At 50.3% G+C, this 26,898-nt stretch overlaps 1 long non-coding RNA gene across 1 annotated transcript in view; it reads right to left on the reverse strand.

Annotated features, from left to right (window-relative positions):
• Positions 1 to 26,047, reverse strand: part of LOC136789480 (uncharacterized) — a 200,197-nt gene extending 174,150 nt beyond the window's left edge. Inside the window, exon 1 of the long non-coding RNA XR_010828213.1 lies at positions 25,382 to 26,047. This is a non-coding gene — a long non-coding RNA (uncharacterized lncRNA). The remainder of the gene's footprint in view (positions 1 to 25,381) is intronic.
• Positions 26,048 to 26,898: the final 851 nt, after the last annotated feature.

Consider the following 26,898-nt stretch of genomic DNA (forward strand, 5'->3'; position numbering starts at 1 on the left):
ATTCCTCTCAGCGACATTCAGTATGAGCTTACATCCTGATAGGTAGCGCTTCCTTTAAGCGACTTTCAGTACGAGTTGCCTTCCAGCTCGAGTGCACTGCGTTTCAGCGATTTTAAATATGAGCTTCCTTCCAGCTCGGGTTTGTTTCCTGTCAGCGACTTTCAGTACGAACTTCCTTCTATCTCAGGTGAGCTTCCTTCCAGCGATTTTTATTACGAGCTGCCTTCCAGCTCGGGTGCGCTTCCTCTCAGCGACATTCAGTATGAGCTTACATCCTGATAGGTAGCACTTCCTTTAAGCAACTTTCAGTACGAGTTGCCTTCCAGCTCGAGTGCACTGCGTTTCAGCGATTTTAAATATGAGCTTCCCTCCAGGTTGGGTGCGCTTCCTTTCAGTGGTATTCTGAACGAGCTTCCTTCCAGGTCTGTTGGGCTTCCTTTCAGTGACATTCAGTACGAGCTGCCTTCCAGATCGGGTGCGCTTCCTTTCAGTGACATTCCTTTCAGCCACTTTGAGAACGAGCTTCCTTCCAGCTCGGGTTTGTTTCCTGTCAGCGACTTTCAGTACGAACTTCCTTCTATCTCAGGTGAGCTTCCTTCCAGCGATTTTTATTACGAGCTGCCTTCCCGCTCGGGTGCGCTTCCTTTCAGTGACTTTTATTACGAGCTTCCTTCCAGCTCAGGTGCGCTTCCTTTCAGCGACGTTAAGTACGGGCTGCCTTCTTCATAAGGTGTGCTTCCTTTCAGCAAATTTCAGAATGAGCTTCCTTCCAGCTCGGGTGCACTTCCTTTAAGTGAATTTCAGTACTAACTGCCTTCCACCTCGGGTGCACTTCCTCTCAGCGACGTTCAGAATGAGCTTTCTTCCAGCTCGGCTGCACTTCCTCTCAGCAACTTTCAGTACGAGCTGTCTTCCAGATCGGGTGCACTTCCTCTCAGCGACTTTCAGTACGAGCTTCCTTCCAGCTCGGGTGCACTTCCTCTCAGCGACGTTCAGAACGAGCTTCTTTCCAGCTTGGGTGCGCTTCCTGTCAGCGATTTTCAGTACGAGCTGCCTTCCAGCTCGGGTGCGCTTCCTTTTAGTACGAGCTTCCTTCCAGCTCTGGTGTGGCTCCCTGAAGCGATTTTCAGTATGAGCTGCCTTCCAGCTCGGCTTTGCTTCTTTTCAGCGACTTTCAGTACGAACTCCCTTCTATCTCAGGTGAGCTTCCTTCCAGCGATTTTTAATTACGAGCTGCCTTACCACTCGGGTGCACTTCCTTTCAGTGACTTTTATTACGAGCTTCCTTCCAGCTTGGGTGCGCTTCCTCTCAGCGACATTCAGTATCAGCTTACATCCTGATCGGTAGCGCTTCCTTTAAGTGACTTTCAGTACGAGTTGCCTTCCAGCTCGGGTTTCTTTCCTGTCAGCGACTTTCAGTACAAATATACTACCAGCTCGAGTGCACTTCCTTTAAGCGACATTACGTACGAGCTGCATTCCAGCTCAGGTGCGCTTCCTTTCAGCGACGTTAAGTACAGGCTGCCTTCTTCATAGGTTGTGCTTCCTTTCAGCGAATTTCAGAATGAGCTTCCTTCCAGCTCGGGTGCACTTCCTCTCAGCAACGTTCAGAATGAGCTTCCTTCCAGCTCGGGTGCACTTCCTCTCAGCGACTTTCAGTACGAGCTGTCTTCCAGCTCGGGTGCACTTCCTCTCAGCGACTTTCAGTATGACCTTCCTTCCAGCTCAGGTGCACTTCCTCTCAGCGACTTTCAGTACGACCTTCCTTCCAGCTCGGGTGCACTTCCTTTCAGCGACTTTCAGTATGAGCGTCCTTCCCGCTCGGATGATCTTCCCTTCAGTGACTTTCAGTAAGGGGTGCATTCCAGCTCAGGTGAGCTTTCTTTTAGTACGAGCTTCCTTCCAGCTCTGGTGTGGTTCCCTGAAGCGATTTTCAGTACGAGCTTCCTTCCAGGTCTGTTGCGCTTCCTTTCAGTGACATTCAGTTCGAGCTGCCTTCCAGCTCGGGTGCGCTTCCTTTCAGTGACTATCTGTATGAACACACTACCAGCTCGAGTTTGCTTCCTTTCAACAACTTTCAGTACGAGCTGCCTTCCAGCTCGGGTGCGCTTCCTCTCAGCGACTTTCAATACGAGCTTCCTTCCAGCTCGGGTTTGCTTCTTTTCAGCGAATTTCAGTATGAACTGCCTTCCAGCACGGGGGTACTTCCTTTCAGCCACTTTGAGAACGAGCTTCCTTCCACCTTGGGTGTGCTTCCTGTCAGCGACTTTCAGTACGAGCTTCCTTCCATCTCAGGTGAGCTTCCTTCCAGCGATTTTTATTACGAGCTGCCTTCCCGCTCGGGTGCGCTTCCTTTCAGTGACTTTTATTACGAGCTTCCTTCCAGCTTGGGTGCGCTTCCTCTCAGCGACATTCAGTAGGAGCTTCATTCCAGGTCGGATGCGCTTCATTTCAGCAGATTTCAGTGCAAGCATACTACCAATTCTGGTGCGCTTCCTTTCAGCGACTTTACGTATGAGCTGCATTCCAGGTAAGGTGCACTTCCTTTCATCGATTTTCTGAATGAACTTCTTCAGGGTCGGGTGCGGTTCCTTTCAGCGATTTTCAGTATGAGCTTCCTTCCAGCTCGGGTGCGCTTCCTTTCAGCGACTTTCAGTATGAGCGTCCTTCCTGCTCGGATGATCTTCCCTTCAGTGACTTTCAGTAAGGGGTGCATTCCAGCTCAGGTGAGCTTTCTTTCAGCGACTCTCAGTACGAGCTGCTTTCCAGCTCCGGTGCGCTTCCTTTCAGCGACTTTCAGTACAAGCATAGTACCATCTCAAGTGCGCTTCCTTTCAGCGACTTTCAGTATGAGCTGCCTTCCAGCTCGGTTGCACTTCCTTTCAGCGGCTTTCAGTATGAGCTGCCTTCCAGCTCGGGTGCGCTTCCTTTCAACAACGTTCAGTATGGGCTGCCTTCCAGCTTGGGTGCACTCCTTTTCAGTGACTTTCTGTATGAGCTGACTTCCTGGTCGGGTGCACTTCCTTTCAGTGACTTTCAGTACGAGCTGTTTTCCATCTCGTGTGCGCTTCCTTTCAGCGACTTTCAGTAAGAGCTTCCTTCCAGCTCGGGTGCGCTTCCTTTTAGCGACTTTCAGTACAAGCTTCCTTCCAGCTCAGGTGCGCTTCCCTTCAGGGACTTTCAGTACGAGCTGCCTTCAACCTCGGTTGCGCTTCCTCTCAGGTACGTTCAGAATGAGCTTCCTTCCAGCTCGGTTTCGCTTCCTTTCAGTGACTTTCTGTATGAGCTCCCTTCCAGCTCAGGTGCGCTTGTTATCAGCGACTTTCTGTATGAGCTGCCTTCCTGCTCGGGTGCGCTTCCTTTCAGTGACTTTTATTACGAGCTTCCTTCCAGCTTGGGTGCGCTTCCTCTCAGCGACATTCAGTAGGAGCTTCATTCCAGGTCGGATGCGCTTCATTTCAGCAGATTTCAGTGCAAGCATACTACCAACTCTGGTGCGCTTCCTTTCAGCGACTTTACGTATGAGCTGCATTCCAGGTAAGGTGCACTTCCTTTCATCGATTTTCTGAATGAACTTCTTCAGGGTCGGGTGTGGTTCCTTTCAGCGATTTTCAGTATGAGCTTCCTTCCAGCTCGGGTGCGCTTCCTTTCAGCGACTTTCAGTATGAGCGTCCTTCCCGCTCGGATGATCTTCCCTTCAGTGACTTTCAGTAAGGGGTGCATTCCAGCTCAGGTGAGCTTTCTTTCAGCGACTCTCAGTACGAGCTGCTTTCCAGCTCCGGTGCGCTTCCTTTCAGCGACTTCCAGTACAAGCATAGTACCATCTCAGGTGCGCTTCCTTTCAGCGACTTTCAGTATGAGCTGCCTTCCAGCTCGGTTGCACTTCCTTTCAGCGGCTTTCAGTATGAGCTGCCTTCCAGCTCGGGTGCGCTTCCTTTCAACAACGTTCAGTATGGGCTGCCTTCCAGCTTGGGTGCACTCCTTTTCAGTGACTTTCTGTATGAGCTGACTTCCTGGTCGGGTGCACTTCCTTTCAGTGACTTTCAGTACAAGCTGTTTTCCATCTCGTGTGCGCTTCCTTTCAGCGACTTTCAGTATGAGCGTCCTTCCCGCTCGGATGATCTTCTCTTCATCGACTTTCAGTAAGGCATGCATTCCAGCTCAGCTGAGCTTTCTTTCAGCGACTTTCAGTATGAGCTTCTTTCCAGCTCGGGTGCGCTTCCTTTCAGTACGAGCTTCCTTCCAGTTCGGGTGCACTTCCTTTCAGTGACATTATGTTCACGCTTCCTTCCAGCTTGGGTGTGCTTCCTTTTATCGAAATTCAGTACGAGCTTCTTTCCTGCTCTGCTGCACTTCCTTTCAGCGACTTTCAGTACGAGCTTCCTTCCAGCTCTGGTGCGCTTCCTTTCAGCAACTTTCTGTATGAGCTGCCTTCCATCTCGGGTGCGCTTTCTTTCAGTACGAGCTTCTTTCCAGCTCTGGTGCACTTCCTTTCAGCGACTTTCAGTATGAGCTGCCTACCAGGTCAATCGCGCTTCCTTTCAGTACGAGCTTTCTTCCAGATCGCATGCACTTCCTTTCAGTGACATTATGTTCGGGCTGCCTTCCAGCTCGGTTGCGCTTCCTTTCAGCGACTTTCATTACGAGCTTCCATCCAGCTCCGATGAGCTTCCCTTCAGCGACTTTCAATAACGGGTGCATTCCACCTCAGGTGAGATTTCTTTCAGGGACTTTCAGTACGATCTGCCTTCCAGCTCGGGTGCACTTCGTTTCAGCGACTTTAAGTATGAGCTTCCTTCCAGCTCGGGTGGGCTTCTTTAAAGCGACTTTCTGTACGAGCTTCTTTCCAGCTCGGGTGCGCTTCCTTTCAGTGACTTTCAGTACAAGCACACTACCAGCTCGAGTGCGCTTCCTTTCAGCGACATTCTGAACGAGCTTCCTTCCATCTCGGGTGTGCTTCCTTTCAGCCAATTTCAGTACCTGCCTCATTTCAGCTTGGGTGTGCTTCCTTTCAGGCACTTTCAGTACGAGCTTCCTCCCAGCTTGGGTGCGCTTCCTTTCAGCGACTTTCAGTATGAGCTGCCTTCCAACTCGGGTGCACTTCCTTTCAGCGACTTTCAGTACCAGCCGCCTTCCAGCTTGGGTGAGATTCCTTTCAGAGACTTTCAGTACGAGCTTCCTTCCAACTCGTGTGCGCTTCCTTTCAGCGACTTTCCGTACGAATTTCCTTCCAGCTCGGACGAGCTTCCTTTCAGCACGAGCTTCCATGCAGCTTGGGTGCGCTTCCTTTCAGCGACTTTCAGTATGAGCGTCCTTCCCGCTCGGATGATCTTCTCTTCATCGACTTTCAGTAAGGCATGCATTCCAGCTCAGCTGAGCTTTCTTTCAGCGACTTTCAGTATGAGCTTCTTTCCAGCTCGGGTGCGCTTCCTTTCAGTACGAGCTTCCTTCCAGTTCGGGTGCACTTCCTTTCAGTGACATTATGTTCACGCTTCCTTCCAGCTTGGGTGTGCTTCCTTTTATCGAAATTCAGTACGAGCTTCTTTCCTGCTCTGCTGCACTTCCTTTCAGCGACTTTCAGTACGAGCTTCCTTCCAGCTCTGGTGCGCTTCCTTTCAGAAACTTTCTGTATGAGCTGCCTTCCATCTCGGGTGCGCTTCCTTTCAGCCAATTTCAGTACCTGCCTCATTTCAGCTTGGGTGTGCTTCCTTTCAGGCACTTTCAGTACGAGCTTCCTCCCAGCTTGGGTGCGCTTCCTTTCAGCGACTTTCAGTATGAGCTGCCTTCCAACTCGGGTGCACTTCCTTTCAGCGACTTTCAGTACCAGCCGCCTTCCAGCTTGGGTGAGATTCCTTTCAGAGACTTTCAGTACGAGCTTCCTTCCAACTCGTGTGCGCTTCCTTTCAGCGACTTTCCGTACGAATTTCCTTCCAGCTCGGACGAGCTTCCTTTCAGCACGAGCTTCCATGCAGCTTGGGTGCGCTTCCTTTCAGCGACTTTCAGTATGAGCGTCCTTCCCGCTCGGATGATCTTCTCTTCATCGACTTTCAGTAAGGCATGCATTCCAGCTCAGCTGAGCTTTCTTTCAGCGACTTTCAGTATGAGCTTCTTTCCAGCTCGGGTGCGCTTCCTTTCAGTACGAGCTTCCTTCAAGTTCGGGTGCACTTCCTTTCAGTGACATTATGTTCACGCTTCCTTCCATCTTGGGTGTGCTTCCTTTTATCGAAATTCAGTACGAGCTTCTTTCCTGCTCTGCTGCACTTCCTTTCAGCGACTTTCAGTACGAGCTTCCTTCCAGCTCTGGTGCGCTTCCTTTCAGAAACTTTCTGTATGAGCTGCCTTCCATCTCGGGTGCGCTTCCTTTCAGTACGAGCTTCCTCCCAGCTTGGGTGCGCTTCCTTTCAGCGACTTTCAGTACGAGCTTCTTTCCAGCTCGGGTGCGCTTCCTTCCGGAGACCTTCAGTATGAGCTGTCTTCCAGCTCGGGTGCACTTCCTTTCAGTGACATTATGTTCGGGCTGCATTCCAGCTCGGGTGAGCTTTATTTCAGCGACTTTCAGTACGAGCTTCCTTCCAGCTCTGGTGCACTTCCTTTCAGCGACTTTCAGTATGAGCTGCCTACCAGGTCAATCGCGCTTCCTTTCAGTACGAGCTTTCTTCCAGATCGCATGCACTTCCTTTCAGTGACATTATGTTCGGGCTGCCTTCCAGCTCGGTTGCGCTTCCTTTCAGCGACTTTCATTACGAGCTTCCATCCAGCTCGGATGAGCTTCCCTTCAGCTATTTTCAGTACGAGCTGCCTTCCAGCTCGGGTGTGCTTCCTTTCAGTGACTTTCAGTGCGAGCTTCCTTCCAGCTCGGTTTCGCTTCCTTTCAGTGACTTTCCGTATGAGCTCCCTTACAGCTCGGGTGCGCTTCCTTTCAGTACGAGCTTACTTCCAGCTCTGGAGCGGTTCCCTGAAGCGATTTTCAGTGCGAGCTTCCTTCCAGCTCGGGTGCTGTTCCTTTCAGCGCCTTTCAGTGTGAGCTGCCGTCCAGCTCAGGCGTGCTTCCTTTCAGCGATTTTCAGCACGAGCTGCCTTCCAGCTCTGTTGCAATTCCTTTCATCGACTTTCAGTATGATCTGCCTTCTAGCTCGGGTGAGCTTCCTTTCAGTATGAGCTTCCTTTCAGCTCGGGTGAGCTTCCTTTCAGTGACTTTCAGTACGAGCTTCCACCAAGATCGGGTGCACTTCCCTTGAGTGACATTCAGTTCGGGCTCTCTTCCAGCTCGAGTGCGCTTCTTTTCAGCGACTTTCTGTATGAGCTGCCTTCCAGCTCGGGTGCGCTTCCTTTCAGTACGAGCTTGCTTACAGCTCGGTTTTGTTTCCATTCAGCGACTTTCAGAATGAGCTTCCTTACAGATCCGGTGTGCTTCCTTTCAGTGACTTTCAGTATGAGCTGCCTTCCAGCTCGGGTGTGCTTCTTTTCAGCGACTTTCATTTTGAGCGTCCTTCCAGCTCGGGTGCGCTTCCTTTCAGCAACTTTAAGTATGAGCCTCCTTCAGGCTCGGGTGCACTCCTTTAAAGCGACTTTCTGTACGAGCTTCTTTCCAGCTCGGGTGCGCTTCCTTTCAGTGACTTTCAGTACAAGCATACTACCACCTCGACTGCGCTTCCTTTCAGTACGAGGTTCCTTCCAGCTCGAGTGCGCTTCCTTTCAGCGACATTCTGAATGAGCTTCTTTCCATCTCGGGTGCGCTTCCTTTCAGCCACTTTCAGAACCCACCTCATTTCAGCTTGGGTGTGCTTCCTTTCAGGCACTTTCAGTACGAGCTAACTCCCAGCTTGGGTGCGCTTCCTTTCAGCGACTTTAAGTACGAGCTGCACTATTCAGCGATTTTCTGAACAAGCTTCCTTCCAGCTCGGGTGCGCTTCCTTTAAGCCACTTTCAGTACCAGCCTCCTTCCAGCTTGGGTGTGCTTCCTTTCAGAGACTTTCAGTACGAGTTTCCTCCCCCTCAGGTGCACTTCCTTTCAGCGACTTTCAGTACCAGCCGCCTTCCAGCTTGGGTGCGCTTCCTTTCAGCGACTTTCAGTACGAATTTCCTACCAGCTCGGACGCGCCTGCCTTCCATGCAGCTTGGGTGCTCTTCCTTTCAGCGACTTTCAGTATGAGCGTCCTTCCCGCTCGGATGATCTTCTCTTCATCGACTTTCATTAAGGCGTGCATTCCAGCTCAGCTGAGCTTTCTTTCAGCGACATTCTGAATGAGCTTCTTTCCATCTCGGGTGCGCTTCCTTTCAGCCACTTTCAGTACCCACCTCATTTCAGCTTGGGTGTGCTTCCTTTCAGGCACTTTCAGTACGAGCTAACTCCCAGCTTGGGTGCGCTTCCTTTCAGCGACTTTAAGTACGAGCTGCACTATTCAGCGATTTTCTAAACATGCTTCCTTCCATCTAGGGTGCGCTTCCTTTAAGCCACTTTCAGTACCAGCCTCCTTCCAGCTTGGGTGTGCTTCCTTTCAGAGACTTTCAGTACGAGTTTCCTCCCCCTCAGGTGCACTTCCTTTCAGCGACTTTCAGTACCAGCCGCCTTCCAGCTTGGGTGCGCTTCCTTTCAGCGACTTTCAGTACGAATTTCCTACCAGCTCGGACGCGCCTGCCTTCCATGCAGCTTGGGTGCTCTTCCTTTCAGCGACTTTCAGTATGAGCGTCCTTCCCGCTCGGATGATCTTCTCTTCATCGACTTTCAGTTAGGCGTGCATTCCAGCTCAGCTGAGCTTTCTTTCAGCGACTTTCAGTATGAGCTGCCTTCCAACTCGGGTGCACTTCCTTTCAGCGACTTTCAGTACCAGCCGCCTTCCAGCTTGGGTGCGCTTCCTTTCAGCGACTTTCAGTACGAGCTTCCATGCAGCTTGGGTGCTCTTCCTTTCAGCGACTTTCAGTATGAGCGTCCTTCCCGCTCGGATGATCTTCTCTTCATCGACTTTCATTAAGGCGTGCATTCCAGCTCAGCTGAGCTTTCTTTCAGCGACTTTCAGTACGAGCTTCTTTCCAGCTCGGGTGCGCTTCCTTTCAGTACGAGCTTTCTTCCAGTTCGGGTGCACTTCCTTTCAGTGACATTATGTTCACGCTTCCTTCCAGCTTGGGTGTGCTTCCTTTTATCGAAATTCAGTACGAGCTTCTTTCCTGCTCTGCTGCACTTCCTTTCAGCGACTTTCAGTATGAGCTGCCTACCAGGTCAATCGCGCTTCATTTCAGTACGAACTTCCTTCCAGATCGGGTTCACTTCCTTTAAATAATATTAATTTCAGGGTGCCTTCCAGCTCGGTTGCGCTTCCTTTCAGCGACTTTCATTACGAGCTTCCATCCAGCTCGGATGAGCTTCCCTTCAGCGACTTTCAGTAAGGGGTGCATTCCACCTCAGGTGAGATTTCTTTCAGGGACTTTCAGTACGATCTGCCTTCAAGCTCGGGTGCACTTCCTCTCAGCGGCATTCATTATGAGCTTCCTTCCAGCTTGGGTGCGCTACCTTTAAGCGAATTTCAGTACTAACTGCCTTCCAGCACGGGTGCACTTCCTTTCAGCGACTTTGAGAAAGAGCTTCATTCCGGCTTGGGTGCGCTTCCTGTCAGCGACTTTCAGTATGAGCGTCCTTCCAGCTTGGGTGCGCTTCCTTTCAGGGAGAGCTTCCTTCCAGCTCTGGTGCGGATCCCTGAAGTGATTTTCTGCATGAGTTTCCTTCTAGCTCGGTTCCGCTTCCTTTCAGCAACTTCCAGTAGGAGCATCCTTCCTGCTCGGATGATCTTCCCTTCAGCTATTTTCAGTACGCGCTGCCTTCCAGCTCAGGTAGCTTTCTTTCAGCGAATTTCAGTATGAGCGTTCTTCCAGCTCGGGTGTGCAACCTTTGAGTGACTTTCAGTACAAGCATACTACCAGCTCGAGTGCACTTCCTTTCAGTGACTTTCAGTACGAGCTTCCTTCCAGCTCGGGTGCACTTCCTTCCGGCAATTTTCAGTGCGAGCTTCCTTCCAGCTCGGTTTCGCTTCCTTTCAGTGACTTTCAGTGTGAGCTCCCTTCCAGCTCGGGTGCGCTTCCTTTCAGTATGAGCGTCCTTCCAGCTTGGGTGCGCTTCCTTTCAGGGAGAGCTTCCTTCCTGCTCTGGTGCGGATCCCTGAAGTGATTTTCTGCATGAGTTTCCTTCTAGCTCGGTTCCGCTTCCTTTCAGCAACTTCCAGTAGGAGCATCCGTCCTGCTCGGATGATCTTCCCTTCAGCTATTTTCAGTACGAGCTGCCTTCCAGCTCAGGTAGCTTTCTTTCAGCGAATTTCAGTATGAGCGTTCTTCCAGCTCGGGTGTGCAACCTTTGAGTGACTTTCAGTACAAGCATACTACCAGCTCGAGTGCACTTCCTTTCAGTGACTTTCAGTACGAGCTTCCTTCCAGCTTGGGTGCACTTCCTTTCAGCAGCCGCCTTCCAGCTCGGTTGCACTTCCTTTCAGCGACTTTCATTACAAGCTTCCATCCAGCTCGGATGAGCTTCCCTTCAGCGACTTTCAGTAACGGGTGCATTCCAGCTCAGATGAGCTTTCTTTCAGCGACTTTCAGTATGAGCGTTCTTCCAGCTCGGGTGTGCTTCCTTTCACCTACGTTAAGTACGGAGTGCCTTCTTCATAGGGTGTGCTTCCTTTCAGCGAATTTCAGAATGAGCTGCCTTCCAGCTTGGGTGCGCTTCCTTTAAGCTAATTTCAGTACTAACTGCCTTCCAGCATGGGTGCACTTACTTTCAGCGACTTTGAGAAAGAGCTTCCTTCCGGCTATGGTGCACTTCCTGTCAGTGACTTTCAGTATGAGCGTCCTTCCAGCTCGGGTGCGCTTCCTTTCAGCGACTTTCCGAATCAGCTGCCTTCCAGCATGGGTGCGCTCCCTTTCAGTACCTTTCAGTATGAGCTGCCTTCCTGCTCGGGTGCACTCCCTTTCAGTACGAGCTTCATTCCAGCTCTGGTGCAGTTCCCTGAAGCGATTTTCAGTACGAGTTTCCATCCAGCTCGGTTCCGCTTCCTTTCAGCAACTTCCAGTAGGAGCGTCCTTCCTGCTCGGATGATCTTCCCTTCAGCTGTTTTCAGTACGAGCTGCCTTCCAGCTCAGGTAGCTTTCTTTCAGTGATTTTCAGTATGAGCGTTCTTCCAGCTCGGGCGTGCTTCCTTTCAGTGACTTTCAGTACGAGCTGCCTTCAAGCTCGGGTGCGCTTCCTGTCAGCGACTTTCAGTACGAGCATACTACCAGCTCAAGTGCGCTTCCTTTCAGCGACTTTCAGTACGAGCGTCCTTCCATCTCGGGTGCACTTCCTTTCAGTGACATTCAGTGCGATCTTCCTTCAGGCTCGGCTGCGCTTCCGATGAGCTACTGTCAGTACCAGTCTCCTTCCAGCTTCGGTGCGCTTCCTTTCATTGACTTTCAGTACGAGCTTCCTCCAAACTTGGGTGCGCTTCATTTCAGCGACTTTCAGTATGATCTTACTTCCTGATCGGTAGTGCTTCCTTTCAGCGACTTTCAGTACGAGCTGCTTTCCAGCTCGGGTTTGTTTCCTGTCAGCGACGTTCAGTACAAGCATACTACAAGATCGAGGACACTTCCTTTCAGCGACTTTACGTACGAGCTGCATTCCAGGTAAGGTGCAATTCCTTTCATCGATTTTCTGAATGAACTTCTTCAGTGTCGGGTGCGGTTCCTTTCAGCGATTTTCAGTATGAGCTTCCTTCTAGCTCGGGTGTGCTTCCTTTCAGCGACTTTCGGTATGAGCGTCCTTCCAGCTCGGATGATCTTCCCTTCAACGACTTTCAGTAAGGGGTGCATTCCAGCTCAGGTGAGCTTTCTTTCAGTGACTCTCAGTATGAGCTGCTTTCCAGCTCGGGTGCGCTTCCTTTCAGCGACTTTCAGTACGAGCTTCCTTCCAGTTCGGTTTCGCTTCCTTTCAGTGACTTTCCGTATGAGCTCCCTTCCAGCTCGGATGCGCTTCCTTTCAGTACGAGCTTACTTCCAGCTCTGGAGCGGTTCCCTGAAGCGACTTTCAGTATGAGCTGCCGTCCAGCTCAGGCGTGCTTCCTTTCAGCGACTTTCAATATGAGCTGTCTTCCAGCTCTGGTGCGCTTGTTATCAGCGACTTTCTGTATGAGCTGCCTTCCAAATCGGGTGCGCTTCTTATCAGCGACTTTCTGTATGAGCTTCCTTCCAGCTCGGGTGCGCTTCCTTTCAGTACGAGCTTACTTCCAGCTCTGGAGCGGTTCCCTGAAGTGATTTTCAGTACGAGCTTCCTTCCAGCTCGGGTGCGCTTCCTTTAAGCGCCTTTCAGTATGAGCTGCTGTCCAGCTCAGGCGTGCTTCCTTTCAGCGACTTTCAATATTAGCTGTTTTCCATCTCGGGTGCGCTTGTTATCAGCGACTTTCTGTATGAGCTTCCTTCCAGATCGGGTGCGCTTCCTTTCAGTGACTTTGAGTACGAGCTTCCTTCCAGGTCGGGTGCGCTTCCTTTCAGTGACATTCAGTTCGGGCTGCGTTCCAGCTCGGGTGTGCTGGCTGTCAGTGACTTTCAGTAGAAGCATACTACTAGCTCGAGTGCGATTCCTTTCAGTATGAGCTTCCTTCCAGCTCGGGTTTGCTTGTTTTCAGCTTATTTACCTATGAACTGCCTTCCAGCTCGGGTGTGCTTCCTTTTAGCGAAATTCTGTATGAGCTGCCTTCCAGCTCGGATAATCTTCCTTTCAGCGATTTTCAGTACAAGCTGCCTTAAAGCTCAGTATGAGCTTTCTTTCAGCAAATTTCAGTATAAGCTGCCTTTCAGCTCGGGTGCGCTTCCTTGCAGAGACGTTCAGTACGGGCTTCCTTCCAGCTCTGGTGAGCTTCCTGTCAGCGACTTTCTGCATGAACACAATACCGGATCGAGTTCGCTTCATTTCAGCGACTTTCAGTAACGGGTGCATTCCACCTCAGGTGAGATTTCTTTCAAGGACTTCAGTAAGATCTGCCTTCCAGCTCCGGTGCACTTCCTTTCAGCGACTTTAAGTATGAGCTTCCTTCCAGCTCGGGTGGGCTTCTTTAAAGCGACTTTCTGTACGAGCTTCTTTCCAGCTCGGGTGCGCTTCCTTTCAGTGACTTTCAGTACAAGCACACTACCAGCTCGAGTGCGCTTCCTTTCAGCGACATTCTGAACGAGCTTCCTTCCATCTCGGGTGTGCTTCCTTTCAGTCACTTTCAGTACGAGCTTCCTCCCAGCTTGGGTGTGCTTCCTTTCAGCGACTTTCAGTATGAGCTGCCTTCCAACTCGGGTGCACTTCCTTTCAGCGACTTTCAGTACCAGCCGCCTTCCAGCTTGGGTGCGATTCCTTTCAGCGACTTTCAGTACGAGCTTCCTTCCAACTCGGGTGCGCTTCCTTTCAGCGACTTTCAGTACGAATTTCCTTCCAGCTCGGACGCGCTTCCTTTCAGCACGAGCTTCCATGCAGCTTGGGTGCTCTTCCTTTCAGCGACTTTCAGTATGAGCGTCCTTCCCGCTCGGATGATCTTCTCTTTATCGACTTTCAGTAAGGCGTGCATTCCAGCTCGGCTGAGCTTTCTTTCAGCGACTTTCAGTACGAGCTTCTTTCCAGCTCGGGTGCGCTTCCTTTCAGTACGAGCTTCCTTCCAGTTCGGGTGCACTTCCTTTCAGTGACATTATGTTCACGCTTCCTTCCAGCTTGGGTGTGCTTCCTTTTATCGAAATTCAGTACGAGCTTCTTTCCTGCTCTGCTGCACTTCCTTTCAGCGACTTTCAGTACGAGCTTCCTTCCAGCTCTGGTGCGCTTCCTTTCAGCAACTTTCTGTATGAGCTTCTTTCCAGCTCGGGTGCACTTTCTTTCGGAGACGTTCAGTATGAGCTGTTTTTCAGCTCGGGTGCGCTTCCTTTCAGCGACTTTCAGTACGAGCTTCCTTCCAGTTCGGTTTCGCTTCCTTTCAGTGACTTTCCGTATGAGCTCCCTTCCAGCTCGGATGCGCTTCCTTTCAGTACGAGCTTACTTCCAGCTCTGGAGCGGTTCCCTGAAGCGACTTTCAGTATGAGCTGCCGTCCAGCTCAGGCGTGCTTCCTTTCAGCGACTTTCAATATGAGCTGTCTTCCAGCTCTGGTGCGCTTGTTATCAGCGACTTTCTGTATGAGCTGCCTTCCAAATCGGGTGCGCTTCTTATCAGCGACTTTCTGTATGAGCTTCCTTCCAGCTCGGGTGCGCTTCCTTTCAGTACGAGCTTACTTCCAGCTCTGGAGCGGTTCCCTGAAGTGATTTTCAGTACGAGCTTCCTTCCAGCTCGGGTGCGCTTCCTTTAAGCGCCTTTCAGTATGAGCTGCCGTCCAGCTCAGGCGTGCTTCCTTTCAGCGACTTTCAATATTAGCTGTTTTCCATCTCGGGTGCGCTTGTTATCAGCGACTTTCTGTATGAGCTTCCTTCCAGATCGGGTGCGCTTCCTTTCAGTGACTTTGAGTACGAGCTTCCTTCCAGGTCGGGTGCGCTTCCTTTCAGTGACATTCAGTTCGGGCTGCGTTCCAGCTCGGGTGTGCTGGCTGTCAGTGACTTTCAGTAGAAGCATACTACTAGCTCGAGTGCGATTCCTTTCAGTATGAGCTTCCTTCCAGCTCGGGTTTGCTTGTTTTCAGCTTATTTACCTATGAACTGCCTTCCAGCTCGGGTGTGCTTCCTTTTAGCGAAATTCTGTATGAGCTGCCTTCCAGCTCGGATAATCTTCCTTTCAGCGATTTTCAGTACAAGCTGCCTTAAAGCTCAGTATGAGCTTTCTTTCAGCAAATTTCAGTATAAGCTGCCTTTCAGCTCGGGTGCGCTTCCTTGCAGAGACGTTCAGTACGGGCTTCCTTCCAGCTCTGGTGAGCTTCCTGTCAGCGACTTTCTGCATGAACACAATACCGGATCGAGTTCGCTTCATTTCAGCGACTTTCAGTAACGGGTGCATTCCACCTCAGGTGAGATTTCTTTCAAGGACTTCAGTAAGATCTGCCTTCCAGCTCCGGTGCACTTCCTTTCAGCGACTTTAAGTATGAGCTTCCTTCCAGCTCGGGTGGGCTTCTTTAAAGCGACTTTCTGTACGAGCTTCTTTCCAGCTCGGGTGCGCTTCCTTTCAGTGACTTTCAGTACAAGCACACTACCAGCTCGAGTGCGCTTCCTTTCAGCGACATTCTGAACGAGCTTCCTTCCATCTCGGGTGTGCTTCCTTTCAGTCACTTTCAGTACGAGCTTCCTCCCAGCTTGGGTGTGCTTCCTTTCAGCGACTTTCAGTATGAGCTGCCTTCCAACTCGGGTGCACTTCCTTTCAGCGACTTTCAGTACCAGCCGCCTTCCAGCTTGGGTGCGATTCCTTTCAGCGACTTTCAGTACGAGCTTCCTTCCAACTCGGGTGCGCTTCCTTTCAGCGACTTTCAGTACGAATTTCCTTCCAGCTCGGACGCGCTTCCTTTCAGCACGAGCTTCCATGCAGCTTGGGTGCTCTTCCTTTCAGCGACTTTCAGTATGAGCGTCCTTCCCGCTCGGATGATCTTCTCTTTATCGACTTTCAGTAAGGCGTGCATTCCAGCTCGGCTGAGCTTTCTTTCAGCGACTTTCAGTACGAGCTTCTTTCCAGCTCGGGTGCGCTTCCTTTCAGTACGAGCTTCCTTCCAGTTCGGGTGCACTTCCTTTCAGTGACATTATGTTCACGCTTCCTTCCAGCTTGGGTGTGCTTCCTTTTATCGAAATTCAGTACGAGCTTCTTTCCTGCTCTGCTGCACTTCCTTTCAGCGACTTTCAGTACGAGCTTCCTTCCAGCTCTGGTGCGCTTCCTTTCAGCAACTTTCTGTATGAGCTGCCTTCCATCTCGGGTGCGCTTCCTTTCAGTACGAGCTTCTTTCCAGCTCGGGTGCGCTTCCTTTCAGCGACTTTCAGTATGAGCTTCTTTCCAGCTCGGGTGCACTTTCTTTCGGAGACGTTCAGTATGAGCTGTTTTTCAGCTCGGGTGCGCTTCCTTTCAATACGAGCTTTCTTCCAGATCGCATGCACTTCCTTTCAGTGACATTATGTTCGGGCTGCATTCCAGCTCGTGTGAGCTTTATTTCAGCGACTTTCAGTATGAGCTTCCTTCTAGCTCTGGAGCGCTTCCTTTCAGCGACTTTCAGTATGAGCTGCCTACCTGGTCAATCGCGCTTCCTTTCAGAACGAACTTCCTTCCAGATCAGGTTCACTTCCTTTAAGCAATATTAATTTCAGGCTGCCTTCCAGCTCGGTTGCGCTTCCTTTCAGCGACTTTCATTACGAGCTTCCATCCAGCTCGGATGAGCTTCCCTTCAGCGACTTTCTGTAACGGGTGCATTCCACCTCAGGTGAGATTTCTTTCAGGGACTTTCAGTACGATCTGCCTTCCAGCTCGAGTGCACTTCCTTTCAGCGACTTTGAGAAAGAGCTTCCCTCCAGCTCGGGTGCGCTTCTTTAAAGCGACTTTCTGTACGAGCTTCTTTCCAGCTCGGGTGCGCTTCCTTTCAGCGACTTTCAGTACGAGGTTCCTTCCAGCTCGGGTGCGCTTCCCTTCAGCGACTTTCAGTACGAGTTTCCTTCTAGCTCGGTTCCGCTTCCTTTCAGCAACTTCCAGTAGGAGCGTCCTTCCTGCTTGGATGATCTTCCCTTCAGCTGTTTTCAGTACGAGCTGCCTTCCATCTCGGGTGCGCTTCCTTTCAGTACGAGCTTCTTTCCAGCTCAAGTGCGCTTCCTTTCAGCGACATTAAGTACTAGCTTCCTTCCATCTCGGGTGCACTTCCTTTCAGTGACATTCAGTGCGATCTTCCTTCAGGCTCGGGTGCCTATCGGGTGTCCTTCCCGCTCGGATGATCTTCTCTTCATCGACTTTCAGTAAGGCGTGCATTCCAGCTCAGCTGAGCTTTCTTTCAGCGACTTTCCATCTCGGGTGTGCTTCCTTTTACCAACATTATCTACGAGCTTCCTTCAAGCTCGGGTGCGCTTCCTGTCAGCGACTTTATTTACGAGCTTCCTTGCAGTTCATGTGCGCTTCCTTTTAGAGACTTTCTGTACGAGCTGCATTCCAGCTCGGGTGAGCTTCCTGTCAGCTACTTTCAATACTTACTGCCTTCTGTTATAAATTACTCTTTAGCCAGAAAGAATTTATAGTAAGTCGGTTAGTTTATTGAGTAAGCGATCAGCAAGCAAAACAGCGCTGAGCGACCGGGGAGTCCATGCTTCTTCAAACGGAGCGCACCCTCCCCCTTTCGTAGTCCCCTTTTATCATCAGGTTCTTCCGGGGTTACGTGGCCCCTTTCTAGTACTGCGGCTGCGTCGATTGTTGCTAGGGGGTCGTCTCTGTCCCTCTGGTGGTCGTGCGGATGAAGGCAGTAGTCTTCCTCTGCTTAGTTTGCAGTGCTTCTCCTCCTTATTTCATAGAATCATAGCATCATAGAATATCCTGAGTTGGAAGGGACCCTTAAAGATCATCAAGTCCAACTCTTGATACCGCACAGGTCTACCGAAAAGTTCAGACCATGTGACTAAGTGCACAGTCCAATCTCTTCTTAAATTCAGACAGGCTCGGTGCAGTGACCACTTCCCTGGGGAGCCTGTTCCAGTGTGCAACCACCCTCTCTGTGAAGAACCCCCTCCTGATGTCGAGCCTAAATTTCCCCTGCCTCAGCTTAACCCCGTTCCCGCGGGTCCTGTCACTGGTGTTAATGGAGAAAAGGTCTCCTGCCTCTCGACACCCCCTTACGAAGAAGTTGTAGACTGTGATGAGGTCTCCCCTCAGCCTCCTCTTTTCCAGGCTGAACAGGCCCAGTGACCTCAGCCGTTCCTCGTACGTCTTCCCCTCCAGGCCTTTCACCATCTTCGTAGCCCTCCTCTGTACACTCTCCAACAGTTTCATGTCCTGTTTATACTGTGGTGCCCAGAACTGCACACAGTACTCGAGGTGCACTCGAGTACACCAGCGCAGAGTAGAGCGGGACAATCACCTCCCTTGACCTACTAGCGATGCCGTGCTTGATGCACCCCAGGATACGGTTGGCCCTCCTGGCCGCCAGGGCACACTGCTGGCTCATATTCAACTTGCTGTCTACCACGACCCCCAGATCCCTCTCTTCTAGGCTGCTCTCCAGCGTCTCATCGCCCAGTCTGTACGTGCAGCCAGGATTTCCCCGTCCCAGGTGCAGGACCCGGCACTTGCTCTTATTGAACTTCATGCGGTTGGTAATCGCCCAGCTCTCCAACCTATCCAGATCCCTCTGCAAGGCCTTTCCACCCTCATTCGAGTCCACAACTCCTCCAAGTTTGGTGTCATCAGCAAACTTGCTCAAAATACCTTCTATTCCTACATCCAGATCGTTTATAAAAATATTGAAAAGTACCGGCCCTAAAATGGAGCCTTGAGGGACCCCACTGGTGACCGCCCGCCAGCCTGACGCAGCCCCATTTACCATAACCCTTTGGGCCCTGCCCGTTAGCCAATTGCTCACTCATCGTATGATGTTTTTATTTAGCTGTATGGTGGACATTTTGTCCAGTAGGATCCTATGGGAAACCGTGTCAAAAGCCTTGCTGAAGTCCAAAAAAATCACATCAGCTGGTTTCCCTTGATCCATCATACGGGTGATCTTATCATAAAAGGAAATCAGGTTAGTTAGGCAGGACCTACCCTTCACAAACCCATGCTGGCTGGGACCAATGACTGCTTTGTCCCCCAGGTGCGCCTCAATAAGTTCGAGAACCATCTTCTCCATGATTTTACCAGGCACTGACGTGAGACTGACAGGCCTGTAATTGCTAGGGTCTTCTTTCTGACCCTTTTTGTAAATCGGCACAACATTTGCCAGCTTCCAGTCTACCGGGACCTCTCCAAATTCCCAGGATCATTGAAAAATAATTGAGAGAGGTTCCGCGACGACGTCCGCCAGCTCTTTCAGCACCCGGGGATGAATCCCGTCCGGACCCATGGACTTGTAGGGATCCAGGTGGAGTAGCAAATCCCGCACACGTTCAGGGTCGGTTGGGAGTTTGTCATCCCCACCGTCCTGGTCCTCCAGCTCAGGGCACCCTGGGTCCCGAAGCCCATCATCGGCATTGAAGACAGAGGCAAAGAAGGCGTTAAGCGTCTCTGCTTTGCCTATGCCATTGTCTGTGAGGAGACCTTCCCTATCAAGGAGCGGCCCTATGTATTCTTTAGTTCTCCTTTTTCCATTCACATATCTGAAAAAGCCCTTTTTATTTTCTCTCACAGACACAGCCAGCTTCAACTCTAGGTGTGCTTTGGCCACACGAATTTTCTGCCTACAAACACGAACAGCATCCATGTATTCTTTCCATGACACCTGGCCCTCCTTCCAGTAGCGAAACACTCTCTGTTTCCGCCTAATCTCCATTAGAATGTTCCTGGTCAGCCACGCCGGCCTCCTGCCCCGCCTGCCTGACTTGCGATATTTAGGAATTGCCTGATCTTGTGCTTCTAGGAGGCATCGCTTAAAGAATGACCAGCACTGGTGGACATCGAGGCCTTCAAGAGCAGTTTCCCAGGGGACCTTGCTGACTAGTTCCCTGAGCAGCCTGAAGTCCGCTTTCCCCATATCTAGGGATGAGGTTTTGGTGGCACTTTTCCTTCTGTCACCGTAAATTTTGAACTCAACCACTTCATGGTCGCTTTGACCAAGGCGGCCACCAATCACCACATCTCCCACCAGACCCTCTCTGTTTTCTAGCAACAGGTCTAGGAGGGCACCTTTCCTAGTTGGCTCCGTTAGCACCTGCACCAAGAAGTTATCATCTAGGTGCTTCATGAACCTCCTGGACTTGCTCGTGTCAGCCGTGTGGCACTCCCAGTTAACGTCTGGCAAGTTGAAGTCCCCCATAAGGACAAGGGGAGTTAATCTCGAGGCCTCTCTTAGTTCTGTAAAGAATAATTTATCGGCGCTATCGTCCTGGCCAGGCGGTCTGTAATAGACTCCCACAACGACATCCCCTTTATTCGTTCGTCCCTTGATCCTTACCCAGAGGCTCTCAACTTTGCCATCGCCGACCTGAAGTTCCACACAGTCCAGCCCCTGCTTCACATATATCGCCACCCCACCACCTCGCCTACCCTGCCTGTCCCTCCTGAAGAGCCTGTAACCATCTATCGCAACACCCCAGTCACAGGACTCATCCCACCAGGTTTCGCTTATGCCGATGATGTCGTAGTTGCGGGACTGGGCCAGGACTTCTAGCTCATCCATTTTATTCCTCATACTGCGTGCGTTTGTGTAGAAGCACTTCAGGTGCGTCTCCTTACACTCAGCACCTTGTGGATCTGCCCGAAGGACCTCACTGGCACCCAGCCCCTCTGATTCTAGCGTACCTTCCCTTAGGTTTTCACCGGCGTGCCTGGTTTTAGCCCCTTCCCCCTTCGACTCTAGTTTAAAGCCCTATCTATCAGCCCTGCCAACTCCTGACCAAAGATCCTTACCCCTCTCCGAGAGAGGCACATCCCATCCGGTGCCATCAGGCCCTGTGTAGCATAGACCTTCCCGTGATCAAAGAACCCAAAGTTCTGCCGGTCACACCAGTCTCGAAGCCACGAGTTTATGTGAACAGCACGCCTTTCAGCTTCGATCCCCCCTATCGGAAGGACAGAGGCAAACACAACCTGTGCCCCTGATCCTCTAAGTAGTCGCCCCAAATCCCTAAAGTCTCTTTTGATCGCCTTCGGACTTCTCGTTGCTACTTCATCGCTACCAGCCTGAAAGACCAGTAGCGGGTAGTAGTCAGTGGGACGTACCAGGCGCTGGACTTTCTTGGCAAAGTCTCTCACCCGAGCCCCAGGGAGGCAACAGACTTCTCTGCGGGTTGGGTCCGGTCGGCATATCGGTCCCTCTGTCCCTTTCAGAAGGGAGCCCCCCATAACAATAGCCCTTCTTTCTTTTTTGAAGGATGATGTGGCAATGCGATGTGTAGGTCGCCTTGTCTTAGGCGCCCCCTCCAGCTGGGACGGGTTTTTATCTACTTTGTCATTCAGATTGTCTTGTTCTAGTCCTTCATATCGATTATTTAAGGGTAGATGAGAAGGTGAGGTGGGCAGAGAGAGGGCTTGCCTACCACCCCGAATAGGCACCTGCCTCCATTCCCCCCCTTGATCTAGGTCTCCTCCCGCTGCCTGGCAGGAGGAGGGAACCTCCGTCTTCTGCATAACAGGAGATGCCTGTGCTGTGGCAGGTTCGTGAGCCTGCCTCAGAGAGGGTAGAGTGCACCTCCACCAGTCAATTTCCATCTCCGATTCCCTGATGCTTCTGAGCCTGTTCACCTCCTCCCGGAGCACTGCTACCTGGCTGAGCAGTTCTTCAACCTGGGCGCACCTCCCACAGGCATACCCACCACTGCTGTCGGAGACCGACAGAAGGCTGGGGCACACTCTGCAGCCCAGGACCTGGACGGCTGCGTTTTTCACGGATCCCTCCGTCTGAGTAGCCACCGTGGTGACCGTGGCTGGAGATGCCGCACGAGATGCGGAGGCCACGCTTTTCTGCCTGGTTGATACCATGGTCAGGTTCTACGCAAGCAGGTTACAAGCACGGAAGGGAGAGGTAGCTGCAACAGAGCGACGATGGGTCCCCGCCCTTCTTGCCCGCCCTTCCTGCCCGCGCTAACTGCCTCGCTAACTGCCGCGTCACTCCCTGTTTGCCGGCCCTGTTCGCCGCGCTCCTGGTCGCTCGCGCTCCCTAAGGGCTGCCGGGGGGAGGAGCTGTCGCTGACGCTGCTGGCTCCGCCTACGCCTCGTCAGCCTCCCTCACGAGGGCTGCCGGTGCCTGGCGGCTCCCTCACGTAGGCTCGATGCCTGAAAAATAGCCCTGCCTGTCCCGATCCCGCGCTCCGCTGCAGCACGCGTCTGCCCTGGAGCCGGTCGCCTCGGCAAGTGGCCTCGCCTCGGCAAGTGGCCAATTTGGTCATGTTAGTTTTTCTTAAGATAGGGCAGTGGGTTATCGGGTTGGCAATTGTACTGTTTACACAAAGTTCTCTCAACCGTATATCCGAGACATCAACAGGCAGGATGACTCAAGGTTTTTACCGCCGCTTGAGCAACTCCTATTGTTCCCTTCTTAATATAGCCATGAAAAATAATGAACAAACATTTCTTATACATCACAATCCCTCCTTTTTCTTTTAGCTAGTTATTTTGTTCATTAATTCCTGGTATGCCTGACTACTGAGCATTAAAGTTTCTGCATCCTCATCCATAGTTACAGGCTCATATTTAGCACGGATAAGCATCAAATGCGCTGCCTCTAAACGGCTTTTTACAATTGCGATTACTCGGTTGAAAATACATGGTCCAAAGGTTAGCCCTAACACTTAATAACAACAAGGGTCCTGCTATTGTTGACAGCAAAGTTGTAAGCCAAGGTGAATAATTAAACCAAGATTCGTACCAATTCTGCCTGGTTTCATTCTCTCGTTTCCTCTTTTCCAGTCCTTCTCTGAGTTTCATCATTGTATCCCTCACTACTCCAGTGTGGTCTGCATACACACCGCACTCTTCAGAATGGTACAGAATTCTTGGTACATTTATTACCTGTATACAGAAATCTTGAGACACATTAAAGAGTTTGAGTGATAAGCAAGGAGTAACACCCGTCGATGAACAGACCCATCTAGTGTTAATTTCACCATTCATTCGTTCCACCTTTCCAGAGCTTTGAGGGTGCCACGGAGTCTGATATTCCCAATTTGTCCCCAAAGCTTTCCTAGTCTCTCAGGACACTTTCGACACAAAGTGCAGACCTCGGTCAGAATCAATTGTTTCTATAATCTCGTATCTCAGGATGATATTTTCGAATAGTATTTTCACCACGGCATGGGCCGTTGTCCTTGCCGTTGGGAAGGCTTTGACAAAGTGCGTGAGATGATCTACAATCACTAATAAGTATTTGTACCTTCCTACTTTTGGAAGCTCTGTGAAATCTAGTTGGATTTTGGCAAAAGGTCGGTGCGCCAGTTCCCGACCTCTTAACACTCTTTTTCTCATATGCTGGGTGTTCACTCTCCTACAGACAAGGCAGTCATTCACAACTCGTTTTGCTACACTGTATATTCCAATACATATATACTTTGTAGCAAATTGATCCACTAGCGCTTGAGTTCCCCAATGAGTGTTTTCATGAAACCTCCGTAGCACTCTTAAAGCTGCAGACTTAGGGAGCATCTCCCGTCCATCGGGCAATACCCATTTACCCTCATCGGTCTCTTTTATACCCATTTGAGCCATCTTATCCTTTTCTGGCAGCGTAAAGCAGAGCAATGTATATATGGGCCCGTGTAAGTAGCAATGCATATATTTCCCTTCCTCCTCTTCCCAGAACGGACAACTACATTGTATGGCATCAAAACCAAAATCCTTCCAGCAATCATAACATGGAAATTCCTTTAAGTCTTTCCCACAGTATTAAGTATTAAGTATTATATTAAGCATTATTATATATTATTATATTATTATTGATTGTTATATTAATTATTATATATTAAGTATTAAGTATAAGTATTAAGTATTTCCCACAGTCTGGGCAATCTTCCCTCGTTCTTATAATTCTTATACTCATTAATGCTGCCCTTTTTGCCTCCTGATCCGCTAGATTATTACCCCTAACCTGAGGGGTGAGGCCTTTTTGATGCCCTTTTATATGTACTACGGCAATTTCTTTGGGCTCTCTGATAGCTTGTAAAACCTGGGTAATCAATTCCTGATGTATTAAACCCTTTCCTTGTGAATTGATGAGCCCCCTTTCTTCCCATATTTTACCAAATGTATGTACTACCCCATAAGCATATTTTGAATCTGTATATATTGTACTGCTTTTATTTTTCAACAATTTTAGGGCCCGCAGTATGGCACATAGCTCGCAAGCTTGGGCAGACCAGCTAGGGCTCAAAGGTCCAGATTCCACTATCTCAAATGTTTTCCCATTTACTAACACGTATCCTGATTTTTGCTTTCCCTCAACTACTCCCGAGGAACCATCCACATATATCTGTTCACCGATTCCACCTCTTCTAGATCAGGTCTCAATTTCGTTTGCTCTTCTATATTTCGGAGGCAATCATGTCCTAAGGACTCATTTGGTTCCCCATAAAGAAATTGAGCAGGGTTCTGTAGGGAGGTTGTTTCTAATGTTAATTTTGGAGAGGAAATCAAAATTCCTTCGTATTTTAATAATCTGGCGTCAGTGATCCATTTCTCTGCCTTCTGTTGCAGTACCCCGCATATATTGTGTAGAGATATTACTTTGATTTCCCCCCCAAAAGTGATCTTCTGTGCTTCTTCCACTAACAAGGCAGCAGCTACCACTACCTGCAAACAGTTTGGCCAACCCCGGCTAACCGGATCCAATAATTTAAACAAATAGGCCACAGGTTTTTTACTCCCTGCCCATTCTTGGGCCAGCACTCCCTATGCCGTGCGTTCTGCGCTGTTCACAAAAAAAAACCAAAAACGGCCTCCTTAAATCTGGTAAGCTTAACACTGGGGGGGGCGTACTAGTTCCTCCTTTAACTTGTTCAGTCATTCCTCATCTTCCCGAGTCCATTTCAGCAACCCGTCTCTAGTCAGTTTTTCATAGAGAAATTTTACCTTTCCGCTATAATCCTCTATCCATTGTCTACAATAGCCTATTAATCCTAGTAATTGCTGTACCTGCCTTTTAGTTCGCGGGGACGCTAAAGCCAATATTCCACTGATTCTGTCTGGGTCTAACTTCTTAGTCCCCTTACTTAACTGGTGACCCAGGTACTTTACCTCTTGCTCCACAAATTGTAATTTTGGCTCCACAATTTGTAATTTTGCCCCTCCTTTTTCTTTTAAAGGGTACAGATTAACCGATTCTCTGAGCCAATCTAAAGACTCGCATATTCGCTCTCCTCTAAACAAAAAGGTTCCTTTGCATTCACATAAACGTTTAAGGCTTGACAAACCCAGTCTTCAAACGACCCAAATATGGGCCAATAATTTGCCTACCTCCCCAAACTTCAACACAATAATGAATCATTTTTACTTTATCCTTTCCCCGCCTAGAAGGGGAATCACTCCAATTCTTAATCATTAACCCCAGTGGGCTATCTGGGGGAATAGGGGGCAACCTAACACTAGGCATTACCCCACCCATGGGACCAGAAGGCTTACTCTTCTTCTGTCCCATCTTCCGGAGTGCCTTTCACACACACACGCAGCCGCTTCCCCCTGGTCGTGGCCCAGTCCCTCGCGGGATGTGGGAACCGCACTACTGAGGGGTCCGCACTCACTTCGTCCTCAATTGGACGTCTCACACAGATGCACTCCGGGATCACCAACCCCAACCGAACGGCTCACCGGCCTATACTTACCCACCCCGTGGGTCTTTGTTCGGCCTTCGTGCACAAAGATTACCTAGGGGTTTTGCCGGCTTTATTTGCTTGCTGCCCGAAATTTAGGGTTCGTCGGTAAAGGGTTCGAACGGCAATAGTCCCGGCGAAGGCCGCCGAAATCGGCGGGGCGCCCCCTTAGATAGGCTTCCCGATCAAATTACCTCTATCCGAGTCACGGCACCAAATTTGTTATAAATTGCTCTTTAGCCAGAAAGAATTTATAATAAGTCGGTTAGTTTATTGAGTAAACGATCAGCAAGCAAAACAGCGCTGAGCGACCGGGGAGTCCATGCTCCTGCAAATGTTGCGCACCCTCCCCCTTTCGCAGTCCCCTTTTATCATCAGGTTCTTCGGGGGTTACGTGGCCCCTTTCTAGTACTGCGGCTGCGTCGATTGTTGCTAGGGGGTTGTCTCTGTCCCTCTGGTGGTCGTGCGGATGAAGGCAGTAGTCTTCCTCTGCTTAGTTTGCAGTGTTTCTCCTCCTTATTTGGTCATGTTAGTTTTTCTTAAGATAGGGCAGTGGGTTATCGGGTTGGCAATTGTACTGTTTACACAAAGTTCTCTCAACCGTATATCCGAGACATCAACAGGCAGGATGACTCAAGGTTTTTACCGCCGCTTGAGCAACTCCTATTGTTCCCTTCTGTCCTGGTTCCAGTTAGGACAGAGTTAATTTTCCCTCATAGTAGCTGGTAGGGTGCTATGTTTTGGGTTAGGATGAGAAGAGCGCTGATAACATGCTGATGTTTTAATTGTTGCAGAGCAGTGTTTACACCAGGCCAAGGACTTTTCGGCTTCTCGCTCTGTCCTGCCAGCGAGCAGGCTGGGGGTGCAGCAGGAGCTGGGAGGGGACAGACCCAGGACAGCTGACCCAAACTGGCCAAAGGGGTATTCCATACCATCTGACGTCATGCTAAACAATATATAGGGGTGGCTGGCCGGGGTGGGGGGGCCGGCTGCTCGGGAATAGGCTGGGCATCGGTCAGCGGGTGGTGAGCAATTCCATTGTGCATCACTTGTTTTCTTACACATTATTATTATTAATACTATTATCATTATCACTATTATTATTATTATTGTTATTATTATATTCCTGTCTTAATAAACTGTCTTTATCTCAACTCACCGGCTTCACTTTCCCGTTTCTCTCCCCCATCCCAGAGAGGGAGGGGGGAGGGTGAGCGAACGGCTGTGTGGTGTTTAGCTGCCAGCCGGGTTAAACCACAACACCTTCTTAATATAGCCATGAAAAATAATGAACAAACATTTCTTATACATCACACCTTCCACCTCGGGGGCGCTTCTTTTCAGTGACGTTCTGTACAAGCTGCCTTCCAGCTCGGGTGTGCTTCTTTTCAGCGATTTTCATTACCAGCTTCCTTCAAGCTCGGGTGCACGTCCTTCCAGCGACTTTCAGTACGAGCTTCCTTCCAGCTCGGGTGCGCTTCCATTCAGAGACATTCAGTACAAACTGCCTTCCAGCTCGGGTGCGCTTC

This window comes from Anser cygnoides, unplaced genomic scaffold, assembly GCF_040182565.1.
Source record: "Anser cygnoides isolate HZ-2024a breed goose unplaced genomic scaffold, Taihu_goose_T2T_genome scaffold_50_1, whole genome shotgun sequence".
Taxonomy (NCBI): Eukaryota; Metazoa; Chordata; class Aves; order Anseriformes; family Anatidae; genus Anser; species Anser cygnoides.